Source organism: Cyprinus carpio, chromosome B22, assembly GCF_018340385.1.
Source record: "Cyprinus carpio isolate SPL01 chromosome B22, ASM1834038v1, whole genome shotgun sequence".
Classification (NCBI taxonomy): Eukaryota; Metazoa; Chordata; class Actinopteri; order Cypriniformes; family Cyprinidae; genus Cyprinus; species Cyprinus carpio.
Window position 1 is genome coordinate 13,273,810 of NC_056618.1, and position 23,674 is coordinate 13,297,483.

General features: G+C 38.5%; 1 protein-coding gene and 1 long non-coding RNA gene across 3 annotated transcripts in view; both read right to left on the minus strand.

The window, feature by feature from the left end:
- LOC122141383 (NLR family CARD domain-containing protein 3-like) overlaps positions 1 to 23,674 on the minus strand; it is a gene marked incomplete at its 3' end in the record, with an annotated part of 100,824 nt that overhangs the window by 17,166 nt on the left and 59,984 nt on the right. The gene's annotated exons all lie outside the window — the stretch shown is intronic.
- On the minus strand, positions 12,768 to 22,325 carry LOC109084265. 2 transcript variants are annotated; one of them, XR_006157769.1, is made up of 7 exons: positions 22,292 to 22,325; positions 15,728 to 15,834; positions 14,708 to 14,798; positions 14,246 to 14,347; positions 13,965 to 14,049; positions 13,503 to 13,700; positions 12,768 to 13,410 (listed from the first exon to the last, which is right to left on the minus strand). It is a non-coding gene; the product is annotated as an uncharacterized LOC109084265 (long non-coding RNA). The 2 variants fall into 2 exon arrangements; XR_006157770.1 differs by lacking the exon at positions 22,292 to 22,325 and adding an exon at positions 22,103 to 22,120.

Below are 23,674 nucleotides of genomic sequence, written 5' to 3' on the forward strand. Positions count from 1 at the left end.
CACAAGTTCTATCCCTGTCGGGTTTATTCTGTGATAACAAGCGGCTGGAGTTACATATCTCTTACAGCAAAGTAAGTTGTAAGTAATGTTTACCGTTGTGCTTGTCAAGTAGTAAAACACACAAGAGACACGAGACATTGATCATGTGTTGATGGCGACGATTGTGAGCTGAAGCTGAATCTGCTCTGGTTTAACCAGCGTTGTTCCTACAATATGAACAAAATCTATTTCAAAACTGTAATGATTCACTATTAATGATGTCATTCATAAAGCAGCTGTTGCTGTATAATCTGTGGACAGTGTGCTTTTCTCTCTTCTTTCCTCCGTTGTGTTCAACATTTTTATGAAGTTTACATTTCATTCTGACACAAACCCTTTTTTGTTTTGAATAAAGCGTGTTGATAATTTGAAAACTCTTTTCCACAAATATTTGAAATAGTATATATTGTTCACATATCAGAAGGTAAAGGAATCTCTTTAATATCACAAAGTGAAGTTTAATCACACTCAGTTCACAAGTTTTGCGTCTCGGTAGCACATACAATGAGCTTCTTCTGCTTTGAGTCTCCAATCTTATTATAACTCAGATCAAGCTGTTTTAAGAAACTGCAGAGCTTTTGGTTGTGTCAAAGACTGGAGTTAAAGAAGAAAGAAACATCGTAATGCAAACAGTGAATAAAGGACTAGAAAGAGACAAACAGAGGAAGAGAGATCATCTTTACAAACAAAACATTAAGATGAAGAATCTTTCACAAATATAATGTGAACACATTCATCATAGATAATATTGAGTATAAGTGTTTTTTGTTTTAACTCTTAGGTGCGGTTGGTGTGGGGAGGACACTCGTTGCTTGTTGGGGTCTCCAGAGAACAGAGAACAAAAGGATATTTCATTACAATATATATTTTTTTAAACTAAAGTAATTTTACTCAGTTTGTTAAGTTTTTTACTTGAACACATTTGTGTTCGCTTTTATAAGGATTTATGATATTTGTAATATTAAATAAAAATCAAATTACCAGTGCTGGGTTGTCACCCTCTTCAGACATTTTTGACACAGTATGATAACAGACCAAAATCAACATTTTTATACTTTCCCATTAATGTCTATGTTTGTTTTTTTTTGTTTGTTTTTTTTTGGTGTGTGTGTGTACATTTTTGTGTATTTTGTGGTCTGAACTTGTGGTGGATTATTGATTTTAATTTAATAAATGCAATAAGAAAAAGTATGCTTTGATCATTTCTTCATTCATGGTCAATGTGGGTCCTCCAGAAGTGTGACTTTTTCACACTAAACACACCAACCAAGATATAGAATCCAATTTAATCGTTCTAATTTGTAGAGGTACTAAAGTGTTGACAACCGTTGACTCAGGATCCTGAAACATTTACATAAAGGGAACTTTTTTTATTATTATTGTTTCAGCAACTCCTCTTGGGGTCAAAAGGACCTTCGACACAGCACATCCGAGTTAAACAAAGTGGATTTTCATCAGTTTTGATTCATGTATTGTGAATGTTACTGAACCTCAATCGCTCCAGTTTTACAGTGTGAATCCTTCAGCTACGTCACATAAGTGATTCACTCCGCCCCTGTGTTTTTTATGTGATTCAGATCAGGGCCAGTTTCTCTCAGGTGTGGATTGGGTTTGATTTCAGAGCTGAAGTCAGGATGAGAAACATGGTTTCTCTGTAATACTGCATAAAAAAGACTGAAGGACAGAACGAGAAAACACAATGAATTCGGACACGTTATGTTTGTGTGAGCGAATTCATCATGTGTTACACATACAGGCAATAATAAACTGTTGCCAAAAACCTGAAAAAATATAAGTAAAGCAATATATGTAACTCAACAGAAAAACAAAAACAAAACTAGGATTGAGGATATCAAGTTACATTTAAGTTGGACCACAAATTTTAGTCAGAACCCTCCCCAGATACAAAAAAAAAAGATGTAAATTAAGATACAGGATCCACATGTGAAATGATGTAGGAAACTCACATCAGTGTGTTGAGTGTACAGTGTTTATCCTGCAGTAGAGCAGAAGATCCTGATTCACGTCTGTGTCCTCCTCTTTTACCGTCACACTCAGATTCAGCTCTCTCAGAGTTGCGGTTTTTTACCCACAATTCCAGTCACATACTGACAGCCTTCATCTGCAGCAGGACCCACAAAAACCTGCAGAAGAGAAGATGAAGCTGGAATCAATTCAATGTGCAATTGCATCACAAAACATTTAAAGATCATCAAACATTGTTTGTAAAGAAAAGCTATAGTTCAAGTTTAAACAGTTGAACATTTAAATATATAAATCAATTTTTCAGAAAAAGACAAAAGTCAAATTATTTAAAAGAAACTCAGGGGCAAAAGCTCAACTAGATCATGATTCTCAAAATCTGAAGATCTTTCTGGCTTTTAAGCAGGAGATGAGGAATAGTTAGCAAAGAGATAACTAGCTTGTGACAGCTAAGCAGTCCTATATGATATATTTAGTTGATCTTTTTGATGCCGGCTCTTCATATTATTATGTAGCAGAATCACCAAAACACTGGGATGTGATCCACATAACAGAGAACATGATCTGGGTTCAGGACACATCTCTGGATAGTTTTAGTTTAACTGAGTGTCTGTGTTGATGCTATATATAATTCTGGCTCCATTAATGAGAGTAAACTGCAGGTTCAGACGTGTGTGTGTGGTGTGTGTGGTGTGTGTGTGTGGTGTGGTGTGTGTGTGTGTGTGTGTGTTTTGTTATCACTGATCCTCTCCTGACACAACATCACATGTTTGTGGTCTGTTGATAGATCTGCTGTAGTAGATCTACAGCATTGTGGATCTGAGCTTGATGGAAATTAATGTACAAGTGCATCAGATAAACATTTAAACAATCAGGATAATAAATCACACTGAATATATTTTTCATGAGAAATGTCCACAAATAACACAATCATAAATGTTAACTATCGAGGCACCAAACTACTGAACACCAGCACATCTAGTGACCCAAAATGTCTGATTAAGCTGTAACTTTTAACACAACTACAAACTGTGGCTGACATTTATCATCAAAACAACAGCATCTGCAGCATCTCTATCTTTCATCTTTGATCATTTTCAACAACAAATTGTGTACCTTACTGAATTAGTTGTAATAATATAATATGAACAATATAATATAATTCACATGCGTTATCATTTATTTTTTCATTATTTCAATCAGGTCTCACCTCAGAGTCTTGAGTTGAACAGTTGGATCCTGTAGTAAATCACTGACTCGGCTGCTTCACTCCTGATGGTCTCAGGATCATTTTCCTGTGAGATCCAGCTCTATCAGGTGTGAAGGGTTTGATCTCAGAGCTTAAGACAGAGTCTTTATACGCCGTCTTCATTGATACTGCAGTCTGAAAGTCTATTAGAAAACATGTATTACTTTCATTATTACATGGCTCTGTGGAAGGACTTGATTCTGATTGGTCAGCTCACAACATTCCGAGGTATGTGACATCCCTGGCCTTACCACATAACCTGTAAACCTCTAATAAACAAGGCTCCAGGCTTCCGGGTAACAGCAGTCGGCGCTGTGTACGCTTTGCTTTAACTATTTATTTTCTTGGTGGAAGCTTTTGCATTTTGTTTAGCTAATAAATATTAAAACTCGATTCACAAATGTGTACAATTGCTTTAAATTATGTCATCCTGGTATCGCGGGATTCGCTCTCCGGTTTCATACAAACGCAGCTGCTGCTGGCCATTTTTGCTACGATTGTTTTGTACGCTGTAATGGATTATAAGAGAACTAACAAACTGGGAAGATTTTAAAAAAACATTTTCATCTTAATTCTTTTATGCCTTAATTATTTTGTGGTGAAATGTTGTGTAATACGTGGTTGAACTGCACAGTTTTCCTTAAATGTCCATTTAGTTTGAATTTGCCGCTTGCTCACAACTGCTGTCTTCACGGAAGCTTTGCGTTCAAATATTTCATTCAAATCAAATATGTTGCATCTAATTAGTTACTTATGTGGCAAATAGCTGTGTACTAAGCACGATAATGTACCATCCAGCCGGTGTTCTCGCAGAATAAACACCCTTCAGGCTGATGCAAGACCCCCTGCTTCGCTGATCACCCTGTCGGGTTTATTCTGCGAGAACAACTGGCTGGATGAACATTATCATGCTTATTACACAGATTGTCACACAAGTACATGTTCTAGAATGAAGAAAATAAAAAGATGCACTACGGGAATTTGACCTGAATGGACTCTTTTCACAGTAAAGCTGGGTAAAGTTATTGTCACACAAGTACATGTTCTAGAATGAAGAAAATAAAAAGTTGCAGTTTTCCACAATAATAACCTACAGTTGCAATTAAAATTACTCAACCCCCTCAGAGACTGCAGTACTTTACAAATACTAGCTTTTCTGAAGATCCAGGATAAAAATAAAAATTGCTATAAACAGTTTCATTGAGCATATTAAAAGTTATAATGTCAACATATAATGTAATATTTTTGAGTTATAAGATTTTAATAAACAGAGCTCTGTCATAATTATTCAACCCCTATTCAACATTGCTGTTTATAAGTCACATCCCTGCATGTGCTGAAGTAGCAAAAATGGCAAAGTCAACAGAGATCTCGCAAAAGCTATAGAGAATCTATAGAGAATAAATAATTGTATATTACTTAAGAAAATCTAAGGCTATATGAAGATTTCCAAGACATTAAAAGTTCCTAGCGACAGCTCTCAGGCTTATTCTCTAGCTTTAAGTGTGTTGTACCAGAAAACCTTTGAGAGTGTTCAAGAAAAAGGACAATATAATAAAATGTTTAATCAGAGTTACTAAGAAAAACCTACAATGTTACATCTAAAGACTTGCAAGATGACCTGATGAAAGGAGGAAAACTATTTCAATGCAGTGTGTTAAGAAGAACACTAGACAAGTATGGACTTCATGTTGAGACATCTTGCAGAATACCACACTCTTGATCAAGAAGAACAAAAGGCAGACTTGAACTTGCTAAAATTCATTTATGTGGAGCACACTGGAAGAATGTTTTATGGAGTGATGTGACCAAACTGGAACTTTTTGGACACCCATGGATCAGCGGTATAGTCTGCTGCAAAAGAAAAGCTAATAAGCAGAAAGACAATCTCCATCTTAAGACTAAATAAGCAGAAGAACACCATCCTCCATCGTCAAACTTGTAAGGGGGATCAGGTCCTGTTATGGGGTTGCTTTACTGCAGCAGGAAGTGGAAATCATGACTGTCTGAAGGACATCATGGATTCTTGTGAAGTATCAGGCCATTTTAACAAGAATTGGTGATGCATTTTGGAGCAAAGACTGAAGCTGATGATCAATGAACTTTCCTGCAGTGCAGTTATCCCAAAGTACACATCGAAATCTACTTTTGCTTGGGTTCAGGGATCAGTCATAGAATTGTTCTTGAGTGGCCTGTTCAGGTCTCCAGATTTAATTCTCATTGAAAAATATCTGGTTGAATTTAAAGAAAGCAGTGGCAATGTGAAAACCAAAGAATATCAGTGATCTTGGAAGCTTTTTCAGGCGAGGAATGGGCCAAGACTGTAGTAGAGAGTGACAGAAGCTTCTAAACACATGATAATCACACTGTGAAATTATTATTTTTTTATTTGATAATTATACAAATATTTTGTATTTTACAGTACAATACTCAAGCCTAAACTACACTTACAACACTACATAGAACAAGCAGCTTGAAGAAGGATTTAAATTTTGAAGAATTGAATGATATATTTATTATTGTAATTCTTATGTCTTAATTTCTTTACTTTCAAATGTTAAGTCCTCAGGCTTTTATTTTGGTGGAAAACTGAACAGTGACCTTCAAGTTTCTGTGTTTAGTTCATAACAGGTTTATAAACACTTTGTTGTACAAATCTGGTGAAATCTGTTAACATCATCTGCCAAAACAATGTTGGAAATTACATGAACGCAAAACTAGGTGAACCTTTTAAATTCATGTTATAAGCTCAAAATAACTCGCTCACCAGCCATTTCTTTTATTTTTATTTTATTTAACAGCCATTCAGAACTTCTACTCTTCTAACTTAAAATGCAGCCTTTTGTGATTTGATAAGTGCACTAAGTCATATCACAATTTAGAGTTTATTTTGATTAATTGTGCAGTCCTGATGAGAAGTGTAAAATATTTTCAAATCTATGAAACTGTGGTGGGTCACACTAGCAGTCTGGGTAATTAATGGGATACACTTTTAAAATACTTCACTTCAGCTTTTCCAGTCTACACTGTACATTTTCAAACAGAGTCGAGATGATCTTCATTCCTGGGTTTCCTAGTTTATTCTCACTCAGATCCAGCTCTGTCAGATTTGAAGGGTTTGAATTTAGAGCTGCAGCCAGAACATGACACCCTCCTTCTGTGATACAGTTGTTCTTTCAGACTGCATAAAGAGAAAACACTTCAGTTTTAATCTGAATATTTACCAGTATGTTTTAGCTGACAGTTGACAAATACCTGCTGATGATGACGATAGCCACATTACAAAAGTCACATACGTTGTTTTTTTTTTTTCGGTCAGCAATCTCTTATACAAGACACATAAAAAAAAACCCAGCAGCAAGAATTTAAAAATGTCCTTGTAACTATGAAAAAATGTACATCAATGTGTTGAGTTGAAAGTGTTTATCCTGCAGTAGAGCAGCGATCTGATTCACTCGTGCAGAACATTGAGATCCAGTGATCTCTGTCTACTCATCATGCCTAGATCTAGACTTAAACAACAAAGTTCAAAATAATTTTGTTTTAAGAGGAGGGTTTTTAAGTTGTTTTAAGCAAAATGAACTTCATTTAGAACTTTTCCCCCAGGAAACAACTAAATATCGTATGTGTTTTTGCTTATCTAGTGAATGCATCTTGATTTAAGAGTTTTTAGATATTTTGACTAGAAACAACAAAATACTAAGTAAGATAAGCCTTTTTTTGCTGTGTGTCTTTTTTTATTTTGCTTTTACACCAATTATGCAAATGTCTAGCTTGAACTATGAATTTATAAATTGAGTATTTGCAATTAAAGCACACAGGAAACACTCAGCATCACTTTCTTTTTGTAGTATTGCCATTCTAGCACTAGATTCTCTGCTCAAGCATGCTCAGAGTTGAGCTTTTATTTACACACATTCCTACGTTTAAGTACAAGATGGAAGATCCCACACTTTGAGTTCTTATGCACTCATTACACATAAATGAGGGCCATGGAATGTAGAGTTCATGCTGCAAATTTCACTGAGCTGAAGCAGTTCTGTCCTCAATTCTGTGGCAAATTATCTAGGTCCATGTTAACAGATGGATCTGAATTCTAACCAAACAATACGGATTGTCACAAAACTTACCTCAGTATCTCTAATTTGCAATTCATTTTTTTCAATCCAATGCAGAGCAACTTCACTCCATAATCCCGTAGATTATTATTGTTCATGTTCAGCTCTTTCAGATTGGTATCTGATCCAAGAACTGTAGCCAGAGCTGGACAGCTTTTGTCTGTTAAGCCACAATCATTTAACCTACAAGAAAAATAAATCAAATCACAGAGTTAGATACATGTAATACATTTAAATACAAAAAAGTATACCAATTATTTTTTAGATGAACAGTAAATACACTGAATATATATTAGAATTGCATTGATTCAGATTTCCTACATGAAACAAACTAGCATGCTTGTATAAAACTTAAAATATGTAAATGAATAATAGGTTTATATCATTAATGGCGATGAGTTATACATTTAAAAGTGCTGCTCTATTATCTGGATGAGTGTCTTGAGGTGGAGAATCTGGAGGTTAATCATTTATGCATAGAGGTTATGCAAGAGTATATCTCCTTTATAGCAGAAGTTGTAGAAGCTGAACTGCATATTGGAGTAGAATTAACTATGGAACAATGTGTTTGATAATAACATGATGTGCTTCTTCTGTAGCTAACTAACTTTGATGAAAAGAGAATTTTTTACATAAACCCCATGTAAATCTAATAAAACAGCATTGCACTTTAATTCCAAAGGACTGCAGTTTTTAAAGAAAAAAAGTAAAAGAAAATGTGTTTTGATTTAACCCTAAAAGAGATATATACTTATAACTGGGGTGGGGAAAAAAAAAAAAACGATACAGTATAGTATCGCGATATTTTCCATGGCAATACTGTATTGACACACGGATGCCAAGTATCGATCTTTTTAGTACACTATTTGGATTAGAATAATAGAATCAATTTCTTGACAATCCACTAGATGGTGGTGTTAATTTTTTTTCTGGTGAGGTCAGCTAGGTCGCTTTCAGCATGCAGTAAGTTAGTAAAATAAAGATAAACAGCATCGCAAAAAGTTATCCAAAAAAAAAAATAATTAAAATAAATAATTCCAACAATTTATATCTGATTCTTATTCATTGAAGTGAATAAAAAAATATTGATATTTAATATTAAGGTAACACTTTACAGTAAGGTTCCATTAATGTTAATGTATTAACTAACACAAACGAACAATGAACAATACATTACAGTATTTATTAATCTTTCTTAATGTTAATGAGAATACAGTTTTTTCATTGTTTGTTCATGTTAATTAAGAGTTCATTAACTGTTAACTTGCACAACTATTTATTTTAATAATGAATTAGCAAATGTTAAAATTAATTTGAACTAAGATTAATAAATTCTTAGATTGTAAATTAAAGTAGTTAACTTTGTGAACCTTATTATAAAGTGTTACCAATATTAACATAAATTCTGTCCAGATTTATTGTTACTTTCAGTAAAAGTGTGGTTATTTTATTAGCTTGTGTTTTTTTTTAACCCTCTGGAATCTAAGGGTATTTTGGGGCCTGGAGAAGTTTTGTCATGCCCTGCTTTTTTCAGTTTCTTATAAACATCTAAATGGCTAAAGTCCTAAAATCACTGTAATCAGCACAAACTGGGCTATAATAATATGTGAGCAGCATGTATGTACATGATTGTGTTTTTTGAGAAAAAAAAATGTTATGCGTGGTTAGTGTAAAAATAAAAATGTTAAATCACTTGAATAAGGCAATAAAACACATACATAAAATTGGTTTCCCGGGACTTTTGAGAACTGGAGCTTGTAGCCTAGAATTTTTCTTTCTAAATGATGTGAAAATCATCTTGTTTACTCACTTACAGAAAACAATAATATTGATTTGAATTTGCTAAGACAATTTTTGTTGGTAAAAGTCATATGCGAGTAGGCATCCAACTATCATGAATATCTTGTGATTAACACCTGAGAAGACAAAGACCCGCATAATGAGCTGCATAATGAGCCATTCAGTCAGGTATGTGGCTGAGAGGTATGAGTTACAAGAAAGAATGTGAGGACAAAATAAATGTATATAAATTTTATGTTTGTAGTTTTATTTAGAATATATTTAATTATCCCACAACACAATTTATATCCACTTGCGAGTGCAGATAAACCGTTTATTAGGAACAATCAAACCTGACTTTCAAAGTGAATTTTTTGCTTCATTACTCCAGTCACACAATCCTTCAGAAATCCTTTTAACAATCTGATTTTCTAACACACAAAAAAAAAAACATTTATGTTATTAATTATTATTATTATTATTATTATTATTATCATTATTATTATTAATGTTGAAAAGAGCTGAGAATATTTTTCTAGTTTTTTTTTATTAATGTTGAAAAGATGAAAGAACAGCATTGTTTGATAAAATTTGTGACAGTTACATTTATATTATTTACATCAAGCTTTTGAATGGTATAGTATTGTATACTGTTATTGAAACTTCATAATGTTTCACTTGATTATACATTTAGTCAGGAATTATAGTTTGGAAAAAAAGTCTTTGGAAAAAGTCTAACCAGTTAAAATGTTTACACGTTATGTGAAAACTAGTACAAGTATATAAATAAATAAAAAGGGACTTACTCATGTTTATGATCTCTGCTGAATGAATAAAGTGCTTCATTCTTTTTTTCTGAGGAAATCCAAATCTTAAATCCTCAACCACATCACATCTTTTTGGGGGTGAATTATGTCTTATTCCTCTCAGCGCGAAGCAAAACAGTAAAATAAAAAAAAAACTTGAAGAACAGTCTCGCTTCGTTGTCTTCTGTTGTGTGGGCGTATTCAAAACCGCGCGCTTCAGTGAAACATTATAATCTCAAAAGCGCGCTCGGCGCAGGAGCGTGATCGCATTTAGAAGATAATGAAGGGAGACGTGAAAAACGGACATAGCGTTGTTTTCATATGGATTACTTTATCACAGAATATTTGTTTTCGGCAGCACTTGCTTAGTTTAAAAGTAGACATGTCAGGCTTTCTATAGATATCTCTCTCATGTCTCTTCGTTGAGTATTCACTGATTTACAGTTCATTTTTAATGATTCGTTTGTAAATGAAGATCACCGCAGACAAAGGCTGCAGACAGCACTCCTTGTTTGTTATCTTTATTTTATAAATGCACAAAGTTTTGTTGTTATTATGTCTGTATACAAAAAAAAAGTAGCCCCTTTACAGATTCGATTGATGTATTGCTCTTATCTGTACGATCAAAACTGAAAGTGTAATTTAAGTTCTTTTCGGGGTTATCAGGAGAAAATGCGTCATAACGTGTATACACGTTTATCGACTCCAGAGGGTTAATTTCATTATCATTAAAATTGAGTTAAAATTAAAAAGTCTTACAAAATAAATGTATATTCTTTAATAAATTAATAAATAATCATTACAAAGCATTTTTCGGTTTTCAGCCAAGTGCTTCCAGAATTTTCGGTTTCCGTTTTGGCCCAGAATTTTCATTTTGGCATTTTTGTTTTTTTGGGAATAATTTTTTTATTTGATTTAATTTATGTTTGACTACATGTTTAATTTAATTTCCCCCAATTGCTGAAAGGTCTGAACAACAGCTCTGTAATATCACAATATATCACAGAATATCACAATATATTTAAAATCTCAATAATATTATATTGTGACACAAGTATTGTGATAATATCAGTGTGGGGGCAGCTAGGGGCAGCTAGGGGCAGCTGTGGCCTAATGGTTTAGGGGGAATTGGACTTGTAACCCGAAGGTCGCAGGTTTGAGTCTCGGTGCTGGCAGGAGTTGTAGGGGGGGAAGGAGTGTGAATGAACAGCGCGCTCTCTTTCACCCTCAATACTCATGGCTGAAGTGCCCTTGAGCAAGGCACTGAACCCCCAGTTGCTCCCCGGGGCGCTGGATATATAGCTGCCCACTGCTCTGGGTGTGTGTTTCACATTCTCACTGGCTGTGTGTGTGCACTTTGGATGGGTTAAATGCAGAGCACCAATTCTGAGTAGGGTTACCATACTTGGCAAATGTCACGACTTTCACTTTCACTTCACATCGTATTGTGAGGCCTCTGGTGATTCCCACCCTACTTATAACTGGTATATGGTTAATTATCACTATAAATCAGGGGTGTCCAAGCCTGCTATGTATCAATGTAGATTAATGTAATTTTAAGGTGAGAACAAAACATTACAAAATATATTAAATAACTTACAGAGCTCTTTTGGAGGTTTTGATGACTGCTGATATCTAATGAGACACTCGTCTGATTTCTTGAATTTCTGAAGCTCAAACTCCTCCAGCTCCTCTTCTGATGTCAACAACACAAAGACCCAAAGCAGCCCACTGGGCAGGTGAAAGATCAGCAGATGAGAGACTTCCTTTGCTAAGGTGGGTCTGAATGTCTTTCACCAGAGTTTTTGGTCGTTCAGTTCATTCAGACAGTAGAACAGATTGATGGATCTCTCTGGAGACAGATTAGATTCTAATTTCTGCTTGATGTACTGAACTATTTCCTTTTTGCTCTGATGATTTCTATTTTTCTGTGTCAACAGACCCTGTAAGAGTCTCTGATTGGACTGGAGTGACAAACCAAGGAGGAATCGAAGAAAAAGATCCAGTGTGTCCATTATCACTCTCTAGTGCCTTGTCCACTGCAGTCTTGAGCAAATCAATCATGGTTTCACTTTTTGTTTTCCTGTTCTGTAGCGTCTTGATCACACACATATTTCTTGTTGATGTCTAGAAACAGATGTGCATAAAGAGCTGCAATAAACTCTTGAATGCTCAAGTGAACGAAGCAGTACATGGTACCCAGAACGATCCCTGTTTCCTCAAAGATCTGGGTACACATGCCTGAGTACACTGATGCCTTATAGACGTCAATACCACAGGCTTCCAGATCTGTGTCATAGAAGATCACATTGTTTCTTTCCAGCTGATCAAATGCCAGTTTCCCCAGTGAAAAGATGGCATCTTTATCCCAGGAAACATCTGGTGTGTGTCCTCCATCATACTTTCGTCTGCTCTGCTGGATCTGAAATCTGAGGAAGTGTGTGTACATTTGTGTCAGAGTCTTAGGAGTGTCTTCAGTATTTGACTCCTGCAGTGTTTTTGGAGGCATCATCAGCCTGATTGTTTTTCACAGCATTATTTTCTTTTCTCCTCTAAAATGTTCTGGAGAACAGTGGCTGAAATCCAGCAAAAGACTGGGATGTGGCACATGATGAAGAGACTCTTTGATTTTTTAACATGATCAATGATTTCTTTAGCCTGATTCTTATCAGTGAATCTCTTTTTGAAGTACTCCTCCTTTTGTGCATCATTGAATCCTCGTATCTCTGTCAGCCGGTCGATACAGTCAGGAGGAATCTTACTGGCAGCTGCTGGTCTGCTGGTGATCCAGATGAGAGCAGAAGGAAGCAGATTTTCCCTTGATGAGGTTCGTTAGGAGAACATCCAGAGAGGCTGGGGATGATACATCAGACCACGTCTCATTATCCTTAAAGTTTACAGGAAGTCGACATTCATCCAATCCATCAAGAATGAACAAGACTTTGAATTGATTTCTTCTTGTAAGGTTCAGTCTTTCTGTTTCTGGGAAAAACTGAGTTATAAGGTCAATCAAACTTAGTTTTTCTTGCTCCTTTAAGTTCATCTCTCTGAATGGAAGAGGAAATATGAAGCTGATATCTTGATTTTCTTTTCCTTCGGCCCAATCCAGAACAAACTTCTGCACAGAGACTGATTTTCCGATGCCAGCAATTCCTTTTGTCAGTACAGTTCTGATCTGCTTGTCTTGTTCAGGTGCTTCAAACACATTTTTGCACTCAACCTGTATCTCCTGTGATTCATGACGTCTGGAAGCAACTTCAATCTGTCCTCACCTCATGTTCAGTATTGACCTGTTCACTACAACCCTGAGTGATATAGAGATCTGTGTAGATGTTCTTTAGAAGTGTAGAGTCACCCTGCTTTGCAATTCCTTCAAACACACATTGACACTTCTTCTTTAGGCTACACTTTAGCTGATGAATAAAGACCAGCTCATCTAAACAGAAACAAAAATACAGATATTGTTTAATCTTATTTTCTCTCTACATTTATAAGAGACAATCTGACAGATGATCACGAGTATCTTACCTTCTAGAGTATCAGCAGCTTCATCTTGCTTCATCTCTCTCAGGAAGTAGAGCGTGAGATCAAGAGCTGCTTCTTTCATACTGCATCTGTTTCTCATTAAAGTCCTTCACAAAGTATTGCATGTCCTCTTTTTTGTAATATTTTCTTAAACTTTTCCAGTTCTTTCTTCAGAAATTTGAATATTTTGCTCTCAAGATCCTACAAAGAAAGACAAGAAAAAATGACAGAAAAAATATTCATCTTTATTCGGTCAAAATGATTTATTCAGTAATAAAAAATATTCATCAAAAATAAATTCGAGACAAACATTAATTTGCTCTAAATATGAATAAAAATAGGTTTTCATTCTTATTTTATGGGTTCTTAAAATGAAAAATAAGAAATAAAAGTTCTGTCACACTCTTATTCAATAACATATGTTTATTATAATTATTAAATATTCCTGAAAATGTGTTTTATTACCTGGAAGATCTGCAGGAGACTGTCTGTAAAATTCTTGCGGTTCCTGTGAGACTGTAAATCTGGATCTAATGTTTCATACTGAAGCCTGATAGTAAATAAAATAAATCAAAATACTGTATTTTTAGGGAAAAAATATGACCGAAATATCTTGTAAACATTTTAGCAAAGAGAAAAACAATACTGTGATAAATTTATGGACTATAAGTTTTATGATAATTATTCACTGACACACTTTCTGACACAGTCTATGTGTAAACAAAAATAAGAAACAGATCAAATACCGTTTGGCTCGTGATGTTTCTTCACTGAAGTCTGGTGCTTCTCTCTTTGACTGGTCACTCTTCACAGACACAGAGCTGGACACATGTGAGCCTGATCTTACACTAATGACACAAAGAACAAAAAGAATAAAACACTTTACTACAGGAGCTCCTTCAGTCTCATTTAAAGAGCTTCACTGTTGAGGATGGTAATGAAGCACAGTATAGACATGCATTTGTCCATCTATGACTATGCATAGATGGAAAGACATATTCATGTTTGTCTCCATGATCTCTTTTCCATGGTTAATTTATACCTCCTTGTGGCTGCTTGTGTGATTGTGTTACTGGAAAGAAGCTCCAGACTGAGTTCAATAAAGAGGAAATCAGTGATTTATTGTTTTATTTCATTCATTTATATCACAAGCATCTTAGTGGAGAAATAAGCCAACACAACATTATAATGTCAAAGATAATAAATACCTTTTGATTGATGTTTTTTTCTCACTGAAGTTTGGTCCTTCACCCTTTGACCGCGTCACTCTTCACAGACACATGTGATCCTGATCTTACACTAATGACACAAAGAGAGAAGAGAAACTTTTCTACAGGAGCTTCATCTGTGTTTTATATTGACACACATTCTCTCTAGTCCTTCACAGAAACGTTTGCAGAGTTTTAAAGATAGCAGTCATTCTTGTTTACAGACTTACATTTGTTAAACAATTTCTGTATAAAGTTATTTAGGTGTGGTTTATTGTATTTTATGTACAGTGTATTTAGGTGTGTATAGCTGATGTTGTACACAGGAAGCTGGGAGAAAATGCACTGCAGCTTCATAAAGCGTGCTGTACACAAGATAACCTTTGGGTCGTATTAAGAGTTATTAATAAATCTTAAACACTGATTCCAAACGAAGAGGGTTTGCTTTCACATCCAAACACACAGCGTCTCCACAACATGACGACAACACTACAACTCACTGAAGACTCGTCTTCCTCTTTGTGTAAACCTTTGAACAGTATTACGCTAATATTTCACATTGTGATGCACACATTTGTGAAATTAATATCAGGACTTCAGTCAAGGCATTTTAGACATTTCTGGATCAGTGTTCTCTGTTAGATAGAATAAATCTCTTTATGATCCTTTAAAATTAAGTGTGCAATCATTTTTTAATGTCTGACAATCAATGTATGACCTAAAAACCAAAATCAGTGATGTGGAATAATTTAATTAAGTACAGACCCAGTGCCGAAGAGCGACTGTAAATTGACTGTAAATGATGATTCTGATTTTCATTTCTGAAATATTTATCATCAATTGGCTACTTGTTAAATATTTTTATGTTATTTTTTTTAATTATGAAGTTATGAAGCTCTGAAGTTCTGCAAATCATTTGTAAATATAAAACAAAGTTTGTTAAGGTTTTGTTTTTTCCATTAAACCTCTGAAACTGCAGCAGTGTTTAAAATGATTCTCTGAGAACAGACTCAGTCTTACCTCTGTTTCTGTGAGAGACTCATCTTTCCTCTCTTCTCTGACATACTGCAGATAAACTGTCATTGATCAGCACTGGCTTGAGACAACAATCTGCTGTTCAGTGTGACCTGGAGATGATGAGGTTAATGAGATGAAGAAATATGTTGAGTTAGCAGCAACAGCAACAAAAAAACACTATATAAAATAAAGTGAGTTACAAACAAATGTACTGGTCTTATTCGGTTGTTAAGTGGTGACGTAATAAAAGCTGTTTCTGGGTCCAAGCCTCAACTCGCTTCACTTGAGAATACGCACAACCGGCACAGCGTCATAGAACGTCTATGAACAGATTCACGCCCACTTTTAGGGGAAAAAACAAACCGTCATACAGTATTGGATCGAGGAAGTGGACTAACCTTACAACATGCTAAAGAGCTGTTGTGTGGTTGGGTGCACCAATAATGTTTGTAAAACCCCAAATTAGAAATTCATGGCTACCTGCCATCATCATCAATATCTTGCTGTTACGGAAAATATCATGAATTACGTATGATGCTAATCGAAAATGAAGGGACGTACGTGTTTTTAAATTGACCAAATTAAGTTTGTGGATGTATCTTTCACTCTCTGTGGCAGGCAGGGTGGACATATAATTACTTGACATGTTTAGTCTTACGGATTTCTTTAGTTATTCACGCCTGCCAGCTGTGTACGGACGTTGCTTTGTGTCGCTATTTTGTCTGGAAGTCTATGGGAAATCTAGTATATTTTTTTCCCTAAAAAGGGGCGGTGACTAAATTGACAGTTTCATTCCCGGATGTGCCGGTTGTGCATATACGACCTCAGCAGCCATTTATAAGCACTGTTTATTCATATTTAACATTTAAGATAACCCTTTTCAAACTCACGGTGTACACTACAGTCTCCGTGCTCATAGCGTCCCAGACACAAATAACTTTTGTAAATTTTTTAAATTTTTTGGTGTACATTACATAAATATTTCTCGGTATGGAGTTAGGGTTATAATCATTTTGGTAGTATTATATCACATTGTGAGTGTATATTAGCACCTTTTGTTGTTTTCTCGTGATATCTGATAGAGTTTGGACACGGAAGTGGTGACGTCAGACTTAACAAGCGGAGAAATGTCTTGGGTTCCCTTTCATAGGTCACTTCGATGCTGCGGTGACGTCACCGTATGGGAACACCTTTCGGTGTGACGAATGTCTGAAGCCCTGTACCATCCCGCCAATTTCATTGGCCAAATAGCACTTGGCACCGCCCTACGCATGCATACGCATAGTATACCCATGTGCCGCGCGTTATTTCGCTCAGATTTCATTTCCTTCAGGAAAGCGAATCATCTGTGCTCTAAGGAAACCATCTCGCGTTCTCAGCGATTTTTTCTTTGAGCAGTGTTAACTCCTCTTCGCGAACGCGATGAGTTTTCGGAAGTGTAAGGAACCGTGTACCAGGTTCATCATGAAGGGAGACACTCATGAAAGGTGCGTAGTGTGCTTGGGCTTACATGGCAGCGCTTAGTGGCCTTTCTTCTTGCCCCCATTGTGATAGCCTGCGGCTTAAAGTACTGCACTAGAGGGAAGAAGTATTTTCTAAGGTCGCCCCCTCGTCCAACCCCCACCGTGTCACTTCTGAGGCTGCCGAGGCACCGCATGAGGCGATGGCTTGGGGAGACATGTGCGACATGGACTACGAGGACAGCGCTGCGCTGGAGTTCTCTCCACGTCGCTCACTCTCCCCGACTCGAGTGCAGGAAATGGCCATAAACTTCGTGGAACCCGTCGGTTTTTGCAAATGAGGATTTACAACCCACACCGGAGGCCTACGATGCTATATCCTTCGGCTGTGGGCCGCATGACGACGACGTCTTATCCACCGTGGTCTCGGAGTCTGAGGACATCATGCCTGATGCATTACTAACGCTGCGGCTGCGGATTTCGCCACCATTTCTGACATGGCGGACCGTGGCTATACAGTGATTGCCGCCGGTGGAAGAGACTCTCGCCGAACATCTCGCGCCTAATTCGGCCACGGCATGGAAGTCTCGCCCCCCCTTCTTCCCTCAAAGGCGTGTCGATTCACGTCCAGCCTTGTCGGGAAATCCTACATGGCAGCGGGTCAGGCAGCCGCATCGCTCCACTCGATGGCGGTTCTTCAAGCCTACCAAGTGGAGCTCTTAAAGGAACTTGACGAGGGGGAGGGCATCACACCCGAGGCTATGAAAGAGCTGCGGCGAGCAACAGATTTGGAGCTACGCGCTACCAAACATACTGCTCGCAGCGGGCCGTTCTATGGCTGGGTTGATTACGGTTGAGCACCACCTTTGGCTTAATCTCACTGACATTAAAGAAAAGGACAAATCTTTTCTCATGGATGCCCCTATTTCTAAGGACGGTCTGTTCGGAGAGGCGGTCACTTCGGTGGTGGAAAAGTTTAGGGCAGCGAAACAGCAATCAGTCGCTTTCCGCCAGCTGATTCTTCACAGGCCCAGGGAGACTGAACAACGTAAGGTGCCGGCGCGATCATGCTCAACTTCCTCTCACCGCCAACGGGTCACCTCAAGAGAAGAGGCTTCACCTATGGCGCCCCCTCGTAAAGATTGGGGTCCTAAGGTTTTTCCACCGGCTTACCAGCGACAGCGAAAAAGGTTAGACCTGAGCTCGACGGCAAATGCCTCTCGTCCTCGGGCCCCTAACAGTAGTTCCTGATACTCTCGCTGTTCAGACACTCTGCCCAATCCAGCCTTCAGAGTTCGAGGGACGGCCCAAAGGGTACGGCAAAGTCGGCCTGTTTATGACGGCTCACACAGCTGCCGCGTTTTTCGCTAGCGGCGGAGCCCAATGTTCATCTTGTTGGATTAATTCTTTCACCTATGTTTACCTTCATTTATACACAACGAAATGCTATGACTTTGATGCATGCACTTCCCTTGCTTACGGAAGCCGTGAGCCTTTCGTGCTCGGACATTTTAACGCGTATGGAAACGCTGCAGCAGGTGGAGGCCTTGAAACCACTGACGTTTTTCTGGGCTGCATGGGAACGCTTGCCCGGCATTTCACAATGGGTGTTACGCACAATTTGTCACGGATACACCATTCTGTTTCGAAAAGGACCGCCTCCTTTCCGCGGAATTCTTCCCACGGCTGTGAAACCAAAGGAAATCGGGGTGCTGTGGCAAGAGATGTCAGCTCTGCTGAGCAAAGGGGCTATAGAAGAAGTACACCCCCTCTCAGATGGAGTCAGGTTTTGACAGCCGCTATTTTGTTGTGCCAAAATAAGGGGGCGGTTTACGACCGATATTGGATTTACGCCTTTTGAATCTTGCACTCAGGACGAGCAAATTCAATTTGTTAACGGTAAAGTCTATTCTGTCTCAGATTCAACCAAACAACTGGTTTGTCATGATCGATCTGAAGGATGCATATTTTTATATTCAGATCATCAAAAGACACAGGAAGTTCCTCAGATTCGCTTTGGAGGGCAAAGCGTATCAATACCGTGTTCTTCCCTTCGGCTTAGCCTTGGCTCCCCGAACTTTTTCGAAATGCATGGACGCAGTTCTAGTATTGGCTAGTATTGGCACAATGGCAGACTCAAGCACATTCTCATCGGGATCTTGTGCTGAATCATCTAAACAGCCTGGGCTTACGGACGAAATTTCCAGAAGAGTGTTTTAATTCCCTCTCAACGGATAACCTTTCTGGGAATAGACTTGGACTCTCACGCGATGACAGCAAGACTATCTCTCCCGCGCGTTCAGTCTCTCACGTCATGCCTGCACCACTTCAAAGCAGGTTGCGCAGTGACAATGAGTTTATGCCTCAGACTTTTGGGTTTAATGGCGCGTTCAGTCTCTCACGTCATGCCTGGGCTTGCTTCATATGCGCCATTTCAGTGGTGGACGAAAAGCCAAAAACATTTCACCCCGTTGTGTTTTCCGCATCGGACGATTTCGGTGACACGGAGGTGTGTTATGTCAATAAAACCGTGGATGTCAGCCAAATTCCTTCGAACTGGAGTTCGGCTAGGGATTTGTGCTTCCCGCGAGACTGTCACGACGAACGCGTCTCTGACCGGTTGGGGAGCCTGTTTGTCAAGGGCGCCCAGCTCACGGAGTATGGACGGCGACACAACGCGGCTGGCATATAAACAAGTTGGAATTGCTGGCAGTTTTTCTAGCTCTCCAGTATATCTCGAATCTGCTGATCGGCCGTCATGTACTAGTCAGGTCAGACAACATAGCGGTTGTGTCGTATCTGAATCATCAGGGGAGATTACGCTCTTGCCCCCTGTGCAGGCTGGCAAGAAATATTCTTCTTTGGTCTCAGAACAGAGATTGTTAATCCGAGTGGTTCATGTCCCCGGGCGGTTGAACTTCGGAGCGGATTTGCTCTCCAGACAGAGCCTGGAGCAAAGGGAATGGAGGTTGCACCCCCAGACAGTGAGCCGTATATGGCAAGTGTTTGGAGAGGTGTAAGTGGACTTATTCGCGTCTAGCACGACTACACATTGCCCGCTGTGGTTCTCCCTATGCCCTCCATCGCCCCTAGGCTTGGATGCGTTAGCTCACGATTGGCCCAGGACCAGCTTATATGCTTTTCCTCCAATTCGACTAATTCCAGCGGTGTTATCCAGGATACGGCTGGACAGAGTGGAGCAGCTGTTGTTGGTGGCTCCGTGGTGGCCCACACAGCCGTGGTTTGCGGATCTGGTCAGTCTGCTAGCGGGCTCTCCGTGGGAGATTCCCCTCAGACAGGACTTACTATCGCAAGCACGAGGGATGATTTGGCACCAAAGACCAGATCTATGGAAGCTGTGGGTGTGGCCTCTGAGCGGAGTGAGTTAATATGTCCCGGTCTTTCAGTTGGAATCACCGAGACTACAATGAATTCTAGGGCAGCTTCTACGAGATGCTTATATGCTTTCAAATGGAAACTGTTTAATGCCTGGTGTGGAATTCGTAATTTGAGTGTTTGGAGAGGCGTAATGTATTCAGTACTGGAGTTTCTTCAGGACCGTTTTTTAGATGGAGTAACATCAGCTACTCTTAAAGTATACATGGCAGCCATTTCAGCTAACCACGTATATATAGATGGTGCTTCAGTGGGCCGTCATCCGCTGGTCTCTCGCTTTATACAGGGTTCGCGACGGCTAAGGCCTTTCCGCCCTGTGCGATGGGATCTATCCATTGTGTTGCAAGGTCTATCAGGACATCTGTTCGAGCCCTTGGAAGCTGTTCAGTGGGCCGTCCTGACTTTTAAAACAGTTCTTCTTGTGGCTTTATCCTCCCTCAAGAGAGTTGGGGATTTACAGGCTCTTTCTGTTTCGCCCTCGTGCATGGACTTTGCGCCAGGGTTTGTGAAAGTGTTGCTGCGACCGAGGCCTAATTATGTCCCTAAGGTCGCCTCGAACCCCTTTCACTTTCAACAAGTGGTCTTGGAAGCTTTACCCCCTGCAGAGGCGGGGTTAGGAGATCTGAGTCTTTGCCCTATCAGAGCGCTGAAGACTTATGTTGATCAAACAGCTCCATGGCGTAAGTCCGACCAGCTGTTTGTCTGTTTTGGAAATAAGAATAGAGGCCATGCTGTCACAAAGCAACGCATGTCCCATTGGTTGGTGGGAGCTATGTCTTTAGCCTATAAGGCGCGCGGACTCGTTTCGCCCTTAGGAATTAGAGCTCATTCCACAAGAGCAGTGGCTTCATCGCAAGCTTTTCTCAGTGGATCTTCTATGGATGATAAATGTGCTGCGGCAGGATGGTCCTCACCGAGCACTTTTATCAAGTTTTACAGTCTGGATGTGAGGACGGCTCCTGGCTCCCGGGTTCTCTCCGCTTGAGCAGATGCTTTCCTTGGATCCCAGCTATCAGGTATGTCAGGCGTTATGGTATAGGGTTCCCATACGTTTACGTTTGAGCAGATTCTTTGTGACCTATGAAAGGGAACATCTCGGTTACGTATGTAACCACGGTTCCCTGAATAGGGAACGAGATGCTGCGGTCCCGGCCTTCTGTACCTTGATAGTGTTTTCTTCAGTTCATGAAATCTGAGCGAAATAGCGCGCGGCACTCAGGTATACGATGCGTAAGCATGCGTAGGGCAGTGCCAAGCGCTATTTGGCCAATGAAATTGGCGGGATGATACAGGGCTTCAGACATTCGTCACAACGAGAGGTGTTCCCATATAGTGACGTCACCGCAGCATCTCGTTCCCTATTCAGGGAACCGTGGTGACATACGTAACCGAGATGTTAAAAACACTTTCGATTTCACTTCACAAAAACAACAACATAACACAGAAGAAGAAATACGAGAAAAAAAAAAAAAAAACTTTCAGAAACAGATTCGTGTTCAATAACCCCTCTTTAAAAACGTACTTGCGGTCTTGTCCACTAAAAAGGGTATTTATAAGTATTTGAAACGCTCATATTTCTGTGCTTTAGGCCTGTCGCTTGTCAGCAATTAATTCTCATGTCTCTCAGACGGAATGGATTGGATTAAAATATATAAAAACAATGTCCGCGAGTGTTAAAATTAGTAGAGTCTGTACTGGAGTTAGAGCCTACCTGTACAAATGTTTTCTAGGAGTTAGCGTTGATCAAATATATATAAAAACAATTTCTCTTGGAGATGCTTTCTCTTTCTATCTGCAGTTCTTCTTCCGGATCAAATCCAGCGAGCTCCGCTTTCTCTTTGTTTATTGGTGGTTGTCAACCTCACTTATTGGTGCATTACCGCCACCGACTGGAAGGGAGTATGGATCAGGATATTTGCCCATATATACTATAGAAATAAACATAAAAACCAAACAAAACAAAGAAACTAGAAATAAAAAATAATTAAAATATTATATTATTTTATATAATTTACTTTCACAAATTCAATAATATAATCATACTTAACTAGCTAGCTGTTTTCCCTAATAAAGCTGATAAAGAAGTCATAGTTATTGACTTTCTTCATTGACTGAATGAGACGGTATCTCTCATTGTTGTATTTCATACAGTGAAGTAATACACGCTCAGCTGTTTGTTGTTGTCTACAGTGTATTCACTCCCCAGAAGGGTGCTTGACAATTCAGTTTACTATTAAATCCAGTATGAACAGTTATAAGTGTGTTATAATATTTCCTTCCCTTCGATTCATACTCTCCTTTCTCTCAGCATCAGCTATTCTTTGTATATTATATAAATCTCTACCTGTTTCATTCTCATCCCAGTAAACCTGCCGAACTGATTGTGTCTATGTTCTAATGTATACTTTAGCTTCTGCTTTACTTAATGAAATATGTAGATCTACTTGTTTTATTCTTAGAGTTGGTTTGGCCAGAATATCCATCTTCTCATTTCCCTCCACACCAACATGATCAGGAACCCAAATTAATTGTACCCTTAACTTTTATTTCGTACATCCTGCAGAATATTTCATTGATAATATCTTTCCTAACTGATGACCTGCCAGATCTTATACTTTCAAGTGCTGAAAAACTATCAGATGCAATGACACTTATTTACTTCCTTTTCTTCTATCCACTGTAGGGCCAACAATATCACCAATAGCTCTGTCACATATACTGACAAATGATTGGTTTCTCTTTTCTTAACATAAAAATCACACATTGTAATATTGTCCAATGTATGTTTTGTAGAGATGCTCTACTTGCTCCCCATTCCTGTCCTGATAAACAACAAATAATATTTATGACCTTCTTACATTTGTTCTTAATTTTATTCAAATGAACTTTCCATGTTAGTTTTTTATCAAACCAGTCCCCAAGAAACCTAACAGCTTTGCTTGCTCCAGTTGTTGTCTATATAGATTCAAGGAAAGGGAAAAATTTTATGATTCCTTGAAAAACAGCTAACCTGTGTTTTTGCTACAGATCATTTAAATCCCCATTTATTGGTTCATTTTTCCACTTCAACTATTGCAGCTTGTATTTTCTTATT